Raw genomic sequence first — 14,831 nt, forward strand, 5'->3', positions numbered from 1 at the left:
GTCTAAGGTCACACAGAAAGTAAATAGAGGAGCCAATATATGAACCTAAGACATTCTGACCGTATATCTGCGCAACAGTTCTAGTTCTTTAGGCAGAAATAAACCAAATATTTGGGGGGAAAAGCCTCAATATCTATGTTTCAAATTTAGAAAAAAAATAACCTTTACATAGAGAAATAAAATATTTGGAATTAAATCTAATAGAGGATGTAAGTTTTTAATAATTGTTGGTGAGTTTGCTGAACTCATGGTGTAGAATTTTGGTAAAATAATTATCACTGGGTTTGCATACCTGTGCTAAGAGCTGCCTTCAAGAAGAAAGTAATACAGAAGACATTTTTAATTCTAAAGCTATTAATTATAATATCATTTGATATCATTGAATCCATGCTTACAGACAGTAGTTATATAGTATGAAATTTAAAACAGTACTTAATTCAACTCTTAATAACAATAGATATCATGCATTTGTTTTACAGCCTTGTATTTACCCTTTATTCGTATTGTCAAATTTACTAAAATCTAATATTTCATATAAGAAATTATTAAAACCAGATTAAACAGATTTGCATTATGATGTTGATTTGTCTTTTCATGTATGATACATTTTCAGAAGCAAAGCAGATGAATCATGGCTCAATGATTTACACTGTCAAATTTTTAAAATATGCAGTTCACTTTCAACCTCTTCACTATACCACTCACTGCTATGTGAAATATAATTGATTTTTAGACTAACAAGTAGTCAGTATCCTTTCGTTGTTGCTATGAATTTGTCTCAGTCTGTTCCAAATGATATTTAAGCAGGTAATTTAGTAAAACATTAAATATTTTATTAGGAATTAGATTTCAGAATGCAGATAAATTTAACATGTTATAATCAATTCTTGATTATCTTATCTAATAGCAGAATTATGTCTGTTGCTGATAGAGATTTTGCTACCATAAGCTAGTTGTCATTTTGTTCTGTGTTGTAAGAATCTTAGTAAATATCCAATCCAATAAGCTAAGAAATAAGCAAGAAAATAAACTGATAATTTAAGGGAAGTAAAGAGAAAATATAAATAAATTAGAATACAGAGAAACAATAGGAAGTAATGCATACTCTAAGATTTTGTTCTCTGGAAGATCAGCAGCTTTTGATAAGGGTAATGTAGGACAGAATAGAGAATCTCTAATATACAATTTTAAGAATAAGAAAAGAGTTATAACTGGATATATGCCTAAATAATAAAACACTAATAATATATATGAAAGCCATACTAATATATATGCTTCTATCTGGGAAAATATAAAAAAAAAATATATATATATAATGTGTATGTATATATATGTACACATACATATATGTATGTGTGTGTATGTGTGTGTGTGTGTGTGTGTGTATATAATGATGCCAGAAAATCTCTTTAGGAAAAGGAAAAGGTAGTTTAGTTTGAGATAGCAATGAGAGAAAGATGTCGCGAAGAATTGACACCATCGATTCAATCCTAATAAGGGTATGAAAGCCAGGTTTTGAGATAGTTTGAGAGGTTAGAAGTGTCAGAGATTACAGAATACAATTGGTGAGACTACTTGGCATGGAGTTTAAAAACAGAGCTTGGCCCATGAGGAGTGAGGACTGGTGGAAATGTAGGGAAAAGTAATACCCTTGATCGAGTGCTTAGAGTTTGGCACAGGGTTTCTTTTGGGGAGTATGTGTTGGGGTTAGAGGGAGGTGTCTGGGTGATGCCAGGTAAGCCAATTGGTCTCCCAAAATAGATAATTCAAGAGAGATTATCAAGCAGGAGTGTCCAAATGTGTTGGGCATGTCTGACATAGAGCGAATGGTACTGAGGGATTTTGTTATAATGCTGTTGGCTTGAGGTTACCAGTGTTCTTGGTGTACAACTCAGCTGGTCCCTTACTCATTCATGGAATGAAGTGGGGTAGCTGATATCTGTGTATTCATGTAGCAAGAACAAGGCCTAACACCTAATATATAATGTTCATTTTGTTTTAATTGATAAATATCAATTAATACACAAATATACTCTTGTGAAACATTCAAATAATACTGAAGAATATGGAGCAAAATGTAGAAGTTCCTATTGTTTCATTCCTCATATCCTTTTCCTCCTGTAGTATAGATCTTACCAGGTTTTTAGTAAGCATTTATACATGTGGTTATGTACACACTTTCAAGGTTTTTCCCCTGCATATATGAATCATTATTAATTTTTGACTTTTTTATGTGTGTGCACACATGTGTCAGAATTTGTATAATCGCCCCCATTTTAAGTTGTTTATATTGGAGCTGTTAAGATCAACATTAATGAATGCTCAATGGGATGATTTCAAAACTATATTGCTTCATTTTCCATTTTCCTAATTATAAGTGGAGTTAAGTCATTTTTCTCATGTTAATTGGCTCTTTGTAATTTTCCTGGGGATTAACTGTTCATATTTCTTGCCTAATTTTCTTTGGTGTAGGTTTATGTTTTTCTTACTGATTCACAGGGTTGAAAACTTACGTGTAAGCACACAAACCTATTTTGCATATATTTTCAACTAATTTTTAACATACCATTTTTACTTATAGCATTTATTGTAAGTAACTTTAATTTCTATATATAAAAAATTTCAAAGTTTTTTCATTTAAACCCTCTGTATTTTCTGTCTCTCTGAAAATGACTATTTGCAGCCTATTATGCTTTTAAATTTGTTATTTTTTGGATAGTTTTAAAGTTATTTTTGCTTTATTGTTAGGACATTAGTCTACTCTGGATTCATTATTTTTTATGTTAAGGTATAATTTTTTCCAATGAAAACTAAAATTCCCACTATAATGTATTGGATATTTACCTATCCCCTAGAATAAAATTACCTAAATTGCATAAGTTTACCTATCCAGTTTATTTGATAGCTACCTATCACCTAGAATAAATCCCTACATCAACATAGTTCATTGCTATGGACTCTATGCTGGTCTGTTGGTAACCTCTGTCAAGAACAAGTTATTTCATACACTATATTTGCTAGGAAACATATTTTAAAAGGCAAGCCTCTCATCCTTGTTATTTGTTTCCCACACTTCTTGATTATTCCTGTGTGTTATCTTCAATGTGAACCTGACCATAGATGACTTCTTTTTTTTTTGGAGATGGAGTTTTGCTCTTGTTGCCTACACTGGATTGCAATGATGTAATCTCTGCTCACTGCAACCTCTGCCTCCTGGGTTCAAGGGATTCTCCTGCCTCAGCCTCCCAAGTAGCTGGGATTACAGATAGGCATGCACCACCATGCTCAGCTATTTTTTATATTTTTTGGTAGAGACAGGGTTTCTCCATGTTGGTCAAACTGGTCTGGAACTCCCGACCTCAGGTGATCCACCAGACTTGGCTTCCCAAAGTGCTGGGATTATACAGGCATGAGCCACCATACCCAGTGAATTGTAGACTTCTTAAGTTAATTGGAAGTCCAGTTAGGATTTTCACTGGTTTTGTATTGACTGTATATTAAAGTGAGGAGAATTGGAATTGTTATACTCTTGAATTTTCTCTTTCAGATATGTGTATTTCTACCTTTCTTTCCATTTTCAAAGTTTTGTTAAAATTTTATATTTTTCTCTCAAAGGTCTCATATATTTGAGGTTAATTTATTAGTTTTTTAGAAATTATTTTTAGTAATGTGAATTATGTATTTTTTCTCTTTTATTCTATTTTAAATTGGTCATTCGTGATTGTTTAGATTTTATGTTTTTCTAGATATGCCTAATTTTATTCTTTTGTTGCTATTTCTGTATTATAAAACTTATTTTGTTGGAAGTTTATTTTTTTTTAGTTTTCCCAAATATGCTATCTTTTTTTTCCTCTGATGGGGCCTGCCTGCAGCATTCTCCTTCTTTTCTTCCCCTTCTAATCTCTTTCCACCCCTTATGACATCTTTCTGTCCTTCCTCCCACCTTTTTTGCCTAATACCTTTCAATCCTTTTTTTCTCAGCTTAAGTAACACTTCCTCGTGAGATTTCTGGATACCTCTCCCACCTTCAGAAGTGAAAGACAGATATCCCTCCTAGGTCTCACAAAGCCACTAATCCTTGTCTGTTTAATCTGGATTATATTAACATTTGTGACAGCATGTTCCTCTTTATATAAAAGAACATAGTATCACAAATGTTAACATGACCCAGATTATAAAGAGTCAAGTATTTGTGATACCGTGTCCTATGCCATGTAAAGGAACATGGTATTGCAAATACCATAAAGGAGAATACATAAATATGATATAAAGGGAAGATAATATCATATACATAAAGGGGAACATGGAATCACAAATGTTAATATCCAGATTAGAAAGTGCCAAATATTAGTTGCATTGTGATATTTAGGAGGGAGATCTATCTTTATCTTTTTTTAAAAAGTAGGGTCTCAATGTGTTCCCAGGCTAGATTTGAACTGCTGCGCTCAAGTGATCTTCCTGCCTCAGCATCTCAAGTAGCTGGGACTACAGGCATATGACACCACACCTGGCTCAGTGCCCATGTATCATTTTTACTCTAGCACTGAGCACAATACCAGGCATATAGGCTTCAAACTGTGTCTATGCTAATAAACTAACAAAGGAATTAATAAACTAATGAGATAAATCATGCATATATTGATTAATAACCTAATGGGCTAATTTTTAATGAGATGATTAAAAACTAATGAGTAATCGAATGAATGGAAATAAATCAACAGTTCAATTTTGCTTACCCCTTTCCTGTCCATGCCACTTATCTGATCCACGTCTTTTCTAGCTTGCATTACTGGCCACGTGTTCTTATCTGGTTCTGCATGTAGCTTGATTCCACACCTTTTCTCTATTATATATGTCTTTGAAACAATCTCTGTCCACAAAGCATAAGAGCAGTAAAATTCCCTCCCTGAGACCATTGTTATTGTACCAATTTGGGATAATGATTTTTTGCTGTTGTTTTTGTATTGTTTTGATTTTTGAGATGGAGTCACACTCTGTCACCCAGCTGGAGTGCAGTGGCATGATCTTGGCTTACTGCACCTCTGCCTTCCAGGTTGAAGCGCTTCTCCTCCCTCAGCCTCCTGAGTAGCTGGGGTTACAGATGTGTGCCATCATGCCTGACTAATTTTTGTTTTTTTAGTAAAGATGGGGTTTAATCATGTTGGCCAGGCTGGTCTCGAACTTCTGACTAAATGTAATCCACCTGCCTTGGTTTCCCAAAGTGCTGGCATTACAGGCATGAACCACCGTACCCAGGTGAAGCAATGATTTGAAATTTAGTCTTGCAAACTTTGCTGTAAACAATTGAATTCTCTTTTCTTTCTTCCTACCAAACCCTGGTGATATTTTCTTTATTACATACACATTGAAAACAAATATTTTAATTCAGAATTGATTAGAGAATATAATGAATATGTTACTTAAAACAGATAACCAGCCAAGGGATGTTTCCACAAAATACATTTCAATAGCTCCATTTGTTAATCAGAAAAAATTGAATAGTAAATTACGAAGTATATAGTTGTATTCTGATTTATTATTTATTATCTTCCTATTGGAAGATAAGCTGTTTCATGGTTCTTAAAATATCAGTCTCTCCTTTAAAGACCTACTGGAGGTATAAGTGGCTATGTAGCTGACTTTTGTTCATAGAAACACATTTTTTAAATTTGTCTTTTAGTTTTTCAGTTCTGATTTGTAGAGTTACTATAATATTTTTCTACAGAAAATATAATATTTTTCTACAGAAAAATATAAGAATATAAATAGCCTTTTGAAAAATATTTTGAAAGTAAAAATCAGTGATTATTTAAAACTAGACAAATTGACGATGTTTAATGATTTTATCAACCAGCTATACATTTTTGAATGTAGATTCTTGAATACATTTTAACATTAAATTATCCATTCTTGAGTTTTGGCCAAGAAATACTAAACTGAAGAAATTTAGCTAAGTCGTTCCTGTCAAGATGCCAGACATGGATTAAGAAAATAATTACTACATGGTGACCTAGACGTCTGCAGGATGGTAAAGGAGAAGTCAGAAAGGATTTTATGTAGAAGCTAGAGTTAATTGTTTATTTAAAAGACCAAACAATGAAACATTTTCTTTTCTTTTCCTTTTTTGGACAGAGTCTTTCTCTGTCGCCCAGGTTGGAGTGCAGTGGCACAATCTCGGCTCACTGCAGCCTCTGCCTCCTGGGTTCCAGCAATTCTCCTGCCTCAAGCTCCTGAGTAGCTGGGATTACAGATACTTGCCACCATGCCTGGCTATTTTCTTTTTTTTTTTTTTTTTTTTTTGTATTTTTAGTAGAAATGGGGTTTCCCCATGTTGGCTGGGCTGGTCTCAAACTCCTGACCTCAGGTGATCTGCCCAGCTCAGCCTCCTAAAGTGCTGGGATTACAGGCATGAGCCATCAAGCCTGGCCAAGATGAAACACTTTCTATTGCAGGTTTTATGGTGTTAAGAATTCTGTGTGATTACTAGTTAAAATTGTAAATTATATATAACATAAAAGTTTATTAAGTAGCATTCAGTGGTTTTCAGTAAGTTACTGCCAGGGCACACTCACCTTCTACACTTTTCAGTAAGAGTAGTCTTACTTAGGAAAGAAGCTGATCTGTTAGTTGCCTGAGGGGATCCTGGAGAGAGCTATTAGATAAACAAAGCATGCCGATGGCTAAGAAAATCCCTGTGTTCGTGTTTTTAAGGGATTTTGTTCATTATATTGTCATAGGTACTAGAATGACTCAAAATCTGAGCAAGTCTATATGGGAATCACAAGTTTGCTTGACAAACTTGTCTCTCAATGTGTTGAAAACATTCAATGTGTAACAGCATCATTCCAAGTAGTATTGGATGAATAGCTTTATAATGGCATTAGTCTAAGACAGCCTGATGCTAGGAAACCTCTTGGATGCAGCTCCTCCTTTCCTGGAAAGTGCTGGGACAACTGCTATTGGCATTTGACTCTAAATTTACTTTTCCAGGGCTTTCAAGGTTTCATCACCTCCTGTTCCCTACACACTCTTAGATTTTGTACTCAAGTTGTTGCACTAATATGGTCAGACAGTTACACTTCATACCTGCTGTTTTTGGAGGTATCTTTTTCATCCGCAGTTGATTTTGCACCCCTGTTCTCTGATTCATTTTGAGTTGATTTTCCAGTTTAGCTCTCAGGGTGAAATTTATCTTCCTGCCACTCTAAAATCCACAATTCTTATAGCACCTATTTCAGACATCACTGGTTTTCACATAATTCTGAGAAAGAATGAATAAATCTAAAGTTCATCAAAACTGATTATTTCAAGTACATTTATCAATATGAATTTACATTTTGAAAATAAGGATCCATTAATTTAGTCAACAAATACTAAGTACCTTCAGGATGATAGACATTATATTAGAAGCTAGGAATAAGCTGACAAAGTGTAGTTTCTACTCTCAAGTAACTTGAAGTCTGGATTTAAAAATAGAATGTTAACTAATAAAGTGACATCTTTTCTAAGGGACATACTTATATTATTGTGACAAAATATACAAAGAAACTTAAATCAGCCAGAAGGAAAAAGAAATGAAAAAGAAAAGAATGAAGGAGTCATACTAAAAAGACGGGTGAGCAAGGTGGTTTGGAAGAAGTATTGTTCAGTTTTGGCTAAGTTTGAGATGGCTAGTGGACATCCACCAGGCAACTGGAATGTGTTTCCATAGTTCATAAGAGCATTTTGAGCTAACAGGTGTTGATTTTGGTGTCATAATTATATAAATTGAAACTGACAATAAATAATGCATGTGTGAATAATATGTATAAGAATAAATGGAAGAACCATGGGTGGAATCCTAGGGAATGCCAATATTTAAGTAGATTGACAGAAAAAGTAGAAACCTAAAGTTGGCTTAAGGAGTAGGATAAAAGACTAAGTTGTGTGATGTCATTGAAGCTGTTGGTTAGGACAGTAAGATGGGAGAAAATTACCAAAATCATATACTGTTGAGAAGTTAAATATTTTTATAAACTTTTTTGTGACCCCATGGGAAAAAAAGATAGTGGTGTTAATCCTAGGTGTAGAATCTTAAATATGTTACTACTTCTCCTCCATGTGGTATTCAGAGAACAGCATGTTGTTATCACAAAGCTACAGCCTATCCCAGAGAATAATTTTATCTTAATTAATGAAATATACGGACAAAAAGACCAAAGAAGTAGATTCACACTAGGAGGTCCTTGATGGCTGGAGATGTAAATTAATATGTATTTGTTTCTATCACATAGCAAGGTCTTCAGTACTTCCTTGGTTCTTAATAAATGCCTTCAAATCAAATTGAATTAAATGACTTAGTTCACAGTCATTCGTCTTATAGCAATGGAAATTGGTGCCTAGAATTGCCTGCTGAACTATTAAGCCTTGCCCTCCCCACTCTATCCCAGAGCAAAATTGGGGGAAATCAGGATCCTTTTAGAAATTGGAACCCAGCAAAAGAAAGACTGACTCATTCCTGTGCTCATTTGTGTTATAGGTTTTCTCTTACAAATGTAGCTGCAAAATGGTAGTATGTAGAAATATTCATTCAAGAGCATAGAGTGAGTTAAACTATTTTCCACATTGGAAAAATGGTGAAAGACATTTTTCTGCAATCTCATCAAAAGGCCTTTAATTTTATAGTCATTTTCATTTAGGACACTGTAGGTAAATTTGAGAATTATATTAGAAAACCCATAGAAGAGGTTGACAAATTTCATACTCACCTCCTGTTTTAATGCCTTGTGTTTGGTTTAACTTTAAAACTGATTGAAAGTTGCTTACATGGCCAGAAGCTTTCTGTTGTTCCTAAAATTATGCTCAAGTGGAAAATTCGGGCTGATGTGCAGCAGAATTTCGAGTAAGTTAATTTCAGTTTTCTCAGATGGAGGTATTGCATTATGAAAAAAGTTTCTTATTTGTTTGCTCCTCAAGAAAAACGAACAGATGTAAATTTATTTGTGTAGTTCCAATCAGTCCTCTGCAGATTTCCAATTATGTGAGTTAAGAATTATTTCTTAGACACACCAGGAAATATAGTAATATTGTCTTTACTTAATTTACTTTCTTTCTTGTACAAAACCTAACTGTGTTTCCCTGTATGATGGAAAAGTTGTATAAAGTATAATTGAAGTTTGAAGACATCTGGATATTTAGATGACAATGAATTTTAAAAATGAATATTGTGTCATCTGCTGCTTCTTTTTTCTTTTTTCCTTTTTAAAATTTTTTATATATTATTTCTACCAGTTAATATATTATTTCTATAGCTAAATTATATCACTATTTCTTTCAATTGTTTGCTTCAATGTTATTCTCTGAATAAGGCTTCCTAGCCAATTCTATTTAAGTTAGCAACCCCTCTACCACTGTCACACTTCTGTTCCTCTTTACTTTATTCTTTAAAACATTGCAAGCCAGGCGTGGTGGCTCATGTCTGTAATCCCAGCATTTTGGGAGACTGAGGTGGGTGGGCAGATTGCCTGAGGTTAGGATTTCAAGGCCAGTCAGGCCAACATGGTGAAACCCTGTCTTTACTAAAAATATAAAAACTTAGCCAGGCATGGTGGCATGCGCCTGTAATCCCAGCTACTCAGGAGGCTGAGGCAGGGGAATCACTTGAACTAGGGTGATGAAGGTTGCAGTGAGCTGAGATTGCGCCACTGCACTCCAGCCTTGGCAACAGAGCAACATCTCAAAAGACAACATCTCAAAAAAAAAAAAAAAAAAGAAATGAAAAGAAAAGAAAAATTGCATGTATTACTTTCTAATGAACTATGTAATCTACTACCTATAATGACAAATAATGAATGATATTAACATAAATATAAAACTTAGTTTACTTTGTTTATGGCTAAAATGTAAACTTCACAAAAGCATTGTTTTGTATATATTCTTAGTGTCTAAAATAGTGCTTAGCATATGTGTTCAATTAATATTTGTTGCATGCACATTGATTTAGGTACATACATGTTTCTTAAATTCCTTATGTGTGAAGAGTGTACCATAGATTACCTTAGAATCTTTCCTTCCCCCTTTCTCCCTTCTTCTTCTCTTCATTTACCTCTGCAGAATTAAAGACTACCTAAAGATGCCCTTTTTGCTTCACATCTCCATTACTTTTAATCATTGTGGCTCTGATTTCACTTTACCCCTAGTGACCCTTATTGTTAGAGATGATAAGCTGAGTGTGTTTTGTGGCGCAGGGTTTGGGGTAGAAGTAATCCCATCTTGCTATTCTGATAGTAAGGAGGACAGTGTGAGGAAATGTCCACCAGCCATCTAGCGATAGAGAGTCAGATGCAACCTTGTGATAGTAACCACATCTCATCATCAGACTCAGAGAGTAATAGGCATGCACTTTCTTTAACAACAGAAATTCCTGTCTAGAAGAATAATCCAAGTTGTCTTAAGTCTACAGGGTTTCTGGATTTCAACTGCATTTTTAAGGATAGCCTTTAAAAAATTATACTGTGTTTGAATGTGTCCCCGGTACATTTGCCTGTTTGAAATAAAATTCTTTAGAAAAATCTTTAAATCTTCAAAGATCAGCTTTAGTGGTAGGTGCAAATCTGGGCTGCAAAGTGTGTTCTCAGTCTCCTGAAACTGGGTATTGGAGCAAAGAGTGCAATTTTAATCAAAAGCAACAATCGATGGCTTGGAAAAACAAGCAAACTCGTCAATTCTTATGCCCTGTTTTTTTTTTTTGTTTGTTTGTTTTGTTGTTGTTGTTGTTTTGTTTTAAAGAAAAGACAAGGGAAATAAGACCAGTAGCCTTATTAAACATGAGGGTGGAGTGAATAGAAAAGAGAATAGAAGCACGTGCTGCTGAGTGTATTTGCCAGTTTTCTCTTGATTTGGCACCTTGATCCCCAAACCTCCATCATTCTGTCCACATTTCTCAACTTTTTTCTCCATTCTTCAGCCTTATCTGCCAGTTTGGCTCCTGTTACCATGACTGAAACCTCTAAATGATGCCTATGGCCATGAGTTGATCCTCATTCTCTGTGACCCCTGAGTTCAGTGAAGGGGGACATTCCTTTTCTGTACCAAAATTAAATCAACAAATGCAACTTTAGAAAGATTGTTACAGGCCATGCTCAGTGGCTCACATTTGTAATCCAGCACTTTGGGAGGCCAAGACGAGAGGGTTACTTGAGCCCAGAGTTGGTTCAAGACCTGGGAAATATAGTGAGACCTTGTTTCTATTTAAAAAACAAGAATAGCCAGGCCTGGTGGCAAATGCCTGTAGTCCCAGCTACTTGGGAGGCTGAGGTGGATGAATTGCTTGAGCCCAGGAGACTCAGGCTACAGTGAGCCATGCTTGTACCACTGCACTGCAGTCTGGACAACAGAGTGAAACCCCATGTCAATTAAAAAAAAAAAAGATTGTTAAGAATAGTGTTTTTCTTCTAATTCTGAAGTATTCAGGATAAACCTGCAAGTGAATTGTTGGTAAGTTGAAAAAAATCTATTCCAAACAATATATATATATATATATATATATATATATATATATATGGCTTCAGACTTTCATTTTTGGAACTCAACTTCCTTATTTTTAAGTTAGAAACTGCTTGTATGACCTAACACCTATTCCTGCTGGTCCATAAGATACATGATACCTTTTCCCCTTTCATAATTTATTGCTTTAACAGCAGACTTTCGTTAGTGCACTGCTGTTAAGGGACAAAGAAAACACCCACTTTGTTGAACATTTATGTTTAAAGTGAGTACATTGCACTAAATCACTGTGCGCCCATTGGGACATCTCTAACCCAAATTATAACCATATCTGTGATGGAATCTTGCCGTGAAGCTTTTTTTTTAGTGTAGTTTTTTTGAGTGTTTTCATTCCTGTAGAATTCTCAAAAGCTAATTTTATTTATTTTTTCCTTTTTCTTCCCTCTGCCTGAACAAACTTGTTTAAGTTAGGTTCTCTTGCTGGGGGCTTCCATGATATATTATACTATCCCAAAGCATCCTCAACTCAGCATTGGCGCTGCTTTTTAAATAAATTATCTTTTTCACTCATCATTAAACCTTCATAATGGTACTTTCAAAATATATTTTGAATGAATAAACAAGTCAGTCTAATTACATTGAGTTTTACTGAGCAAGCTAGGTTTTGGCCTATGCTTGTGTTCCAGCATAATGGTTCCTCTGCAGAGATTACACATGCTCCAATTGATAGGGGGTTTCTTCTCCAAGAAATTACATAAAGATAGACATCCATGTTGGATAGCACCTATAAATAGCAAAGAATAGGTAGTAAATCACTATACAGATTTAAAGTTAAATCATTTGTGGTTAGTGCCTTTAACTTGTGTTAGATACTTTTCATTTCTTAATTTGTTTGTTTTAAATCAAAAGTGTCCTGTAGGGTTAAGTAAATACTTGAAAGAGATTTGCCTGTGATTCCAGAAGATATATATGGACTTACCAGAGTCATATTTGTTTGCATGGGAAGGGTGATGGAGAAAAGGGAAAAGTTTCCTTTTTAAAACATTAAATTATCTGGCAGCCTTGCACTTTGAAGGCAGCTTAGTGAAATACTTCAGAGCATGGGCTTTGGCTTTAAACAGACTGGGCTTCAAATCATTCATTTATTGGTCCTGTGCCTGATCTTAGGCAAACTGTTTAATCCTTATTCCTCATCTGCAACATTGGGTTAAGTTAGTGTTAATATAGAAGATTAAATAATATAATGTCTAGAAATATGATATAATTATATGATGATAAAATCTGAAGGTTTCATTAGCTGGTAATTTTATTCTATTTCTTAATGTTTTCTGGCTGTGCCATTTGGGGGCTATGTCTTAGCCTACTGGCAACCACTGCCATGAGCAGGAGTGAGTCCAAAGCACACAAGTAACTCAGGGAAACCCCTTTACTTTAAGCATATTGGTTGTGATGCATTTCTTAGTATAATAGAGGTTGACTGTCATTGGGAGGCTGCAGTTTATTTGAACATGATGCAAATTCAAGATGTTTATATGTTGGGAAGTGCGTTTATAAATAAGATAAATTTGTTGACTCAGATAATGAAGAAACAGTGGGTATATGAACTGGAGAGAAAGGGCAGGTGTTAATACTTAAGCTAAAAGCAGGCACCTATTACCAGTGTTGGTGATTTGAAGCCTGACACCTCTGAATTTGAATCTCATCTTGATTCTTGCCAGCTGTATTATCATGGACAAATTATTTAACCTCTCTCCCACCTTTTTTATACCTCTAAAGTAAAAAGAATAACAATTTCTATTGCTAATTATAAGGATGGAAAGAAATAATATGAAAAACTTAAACCCCCAAGTATTCATTTTTATTATTTCCTGTTAGGTACTGTTTTTAAACTAGAAAAATTTATTCATGTCTATTATTTTAATATGTGGAGAAAAATAGAGTCTTAATTATGTATTCAAAAGATAGGTACAAAGTAAATTATGCATATATTAATACACAATGTAGTTCTCCAAATCCTAGATCCAGCACTAACAACTAGCTGCATAGATATAAGTTGCTTAACCATTGTGATCTTTGAACTCTTCATTTTAAGATGGGTTGATACCTTTATGGGTTCATTGTGGGAAACACATAATAGTTGTAAAACATCTTGTTCAGCACCTGTCACAAAGTCGTAATGGACTAATTTGGAATATAAAGGCTTATTTAGATGTCATAGTCCATATTCCATCTCAGGAGAAGCACCTTTGTAATGAATACTCCATTTAATCAAGACCTTACAAATTTTTACAAAATGATACTATAGCGAGGATATGTTTCTCTTTCTTTAGACCCTAAGGAAAAACTCATATAACAATTGTTTTTAAAAGCTGCAACTTGTTATTTCTCTACTAACGTTAAAGGATAAGGTTTTTGGCAATCCGTCTGAAATATTTAAAATGTCATTTAGATCAAATGCCTACTGTTTAATATTTGACAGGTTAAAATTAAAAAAAAACTTTCTTTATGAAAGAAGGTGGCATTATTGTACTTTATTTAGTTGTCCAAGTCTAAACAAAAATCAATTCAGAACAAATAAACAGGTCTGTGTCAAAAAAAAGATACCAGAGATGGGGCTTAACTGTATTTTCTGAAACCTACTTAGCAGTTTTGTGACACAAGTGACATACTCTGAAATAGGTTTCAGCTTTGGGGAGCTGTGTAATAGAATTATATGCCCTCATTTGCCTAGTTTATGTGTGACATGGCGGTTGTTTTTCTCCCCATCTCCTTTTTTCCATTGTTCTTAGTTCAATGAAAATATAGAGCAGGGAAACAACTTGCCCAACATTTTGAAGAAGGATACATCTTTTAATTTTGCTCTCAGTGTGTATGGTATGCAAAAATCATGTAGAATAACAGCAGTATTTTAAAATATGTATTCCATTATGCCTTTTGCAGCAAGCGTGTTAAGCATTTTTCTCATAACTCGAAAGTATGTTTTAAAGAAAGTCAGTCATTTATATGTGCCTCCTCTATTGCTTTTCTACCCCAGTCTTAGTTAAAATGTCATTTTTACCAGTATTTAAAATAGTTTAATTAAGGAAAAGAGAAAAGGAAAGAAATAGAGCATATGATTTGAGAAAAAAATATATGAGTAAGGAGAATTCTTTTGCTTAGTTCTCAAATACAAAGTCTGTTATCCTAGGAAAACCTAAAAGTCACAGAAGTGCCTCATGAGACCAGAAACTATAGTTTTGTCTATGGTATATCCCATAGAGCTTAAATTAAATACTTAAATCTCACTGAACTTGTTTTTCTGTGATGAAAATCCTACCTATTTCTGTTCCACTTAATAAATTCTGAGT

General features: G+C 34.2%; 1 protein-coding gene across 8 annotated transcripts in view; it reads left to right on the forward strand.

Moving 5' to 3' along the window:
- TMTC2 (transmembrane O-mannosyltransferase targeting cadherins 2) overlaps window positions 1–14,831 on the forward strand; it is a 452,640-nt gene that overhangs the window by 253,424 nt on the left and 184,385 nt on the right. The gene's annotated exons all lie outside the window — the stretch shown is intronic.

Source organism: Callithrix jacchus, chromosome 9 (genome assembly GCF_049354715.1).
Source record: "Callithrix jacchus isolate 240 chromosome 9, calJac240_pri, whole genome shotgun sequence".
Taxonomy (NCBI): Eukaryota; Metazoa; Chordata; class Mammalia; order Primates; family Cebidae; genus Callithrix; species Callithrix jacchus.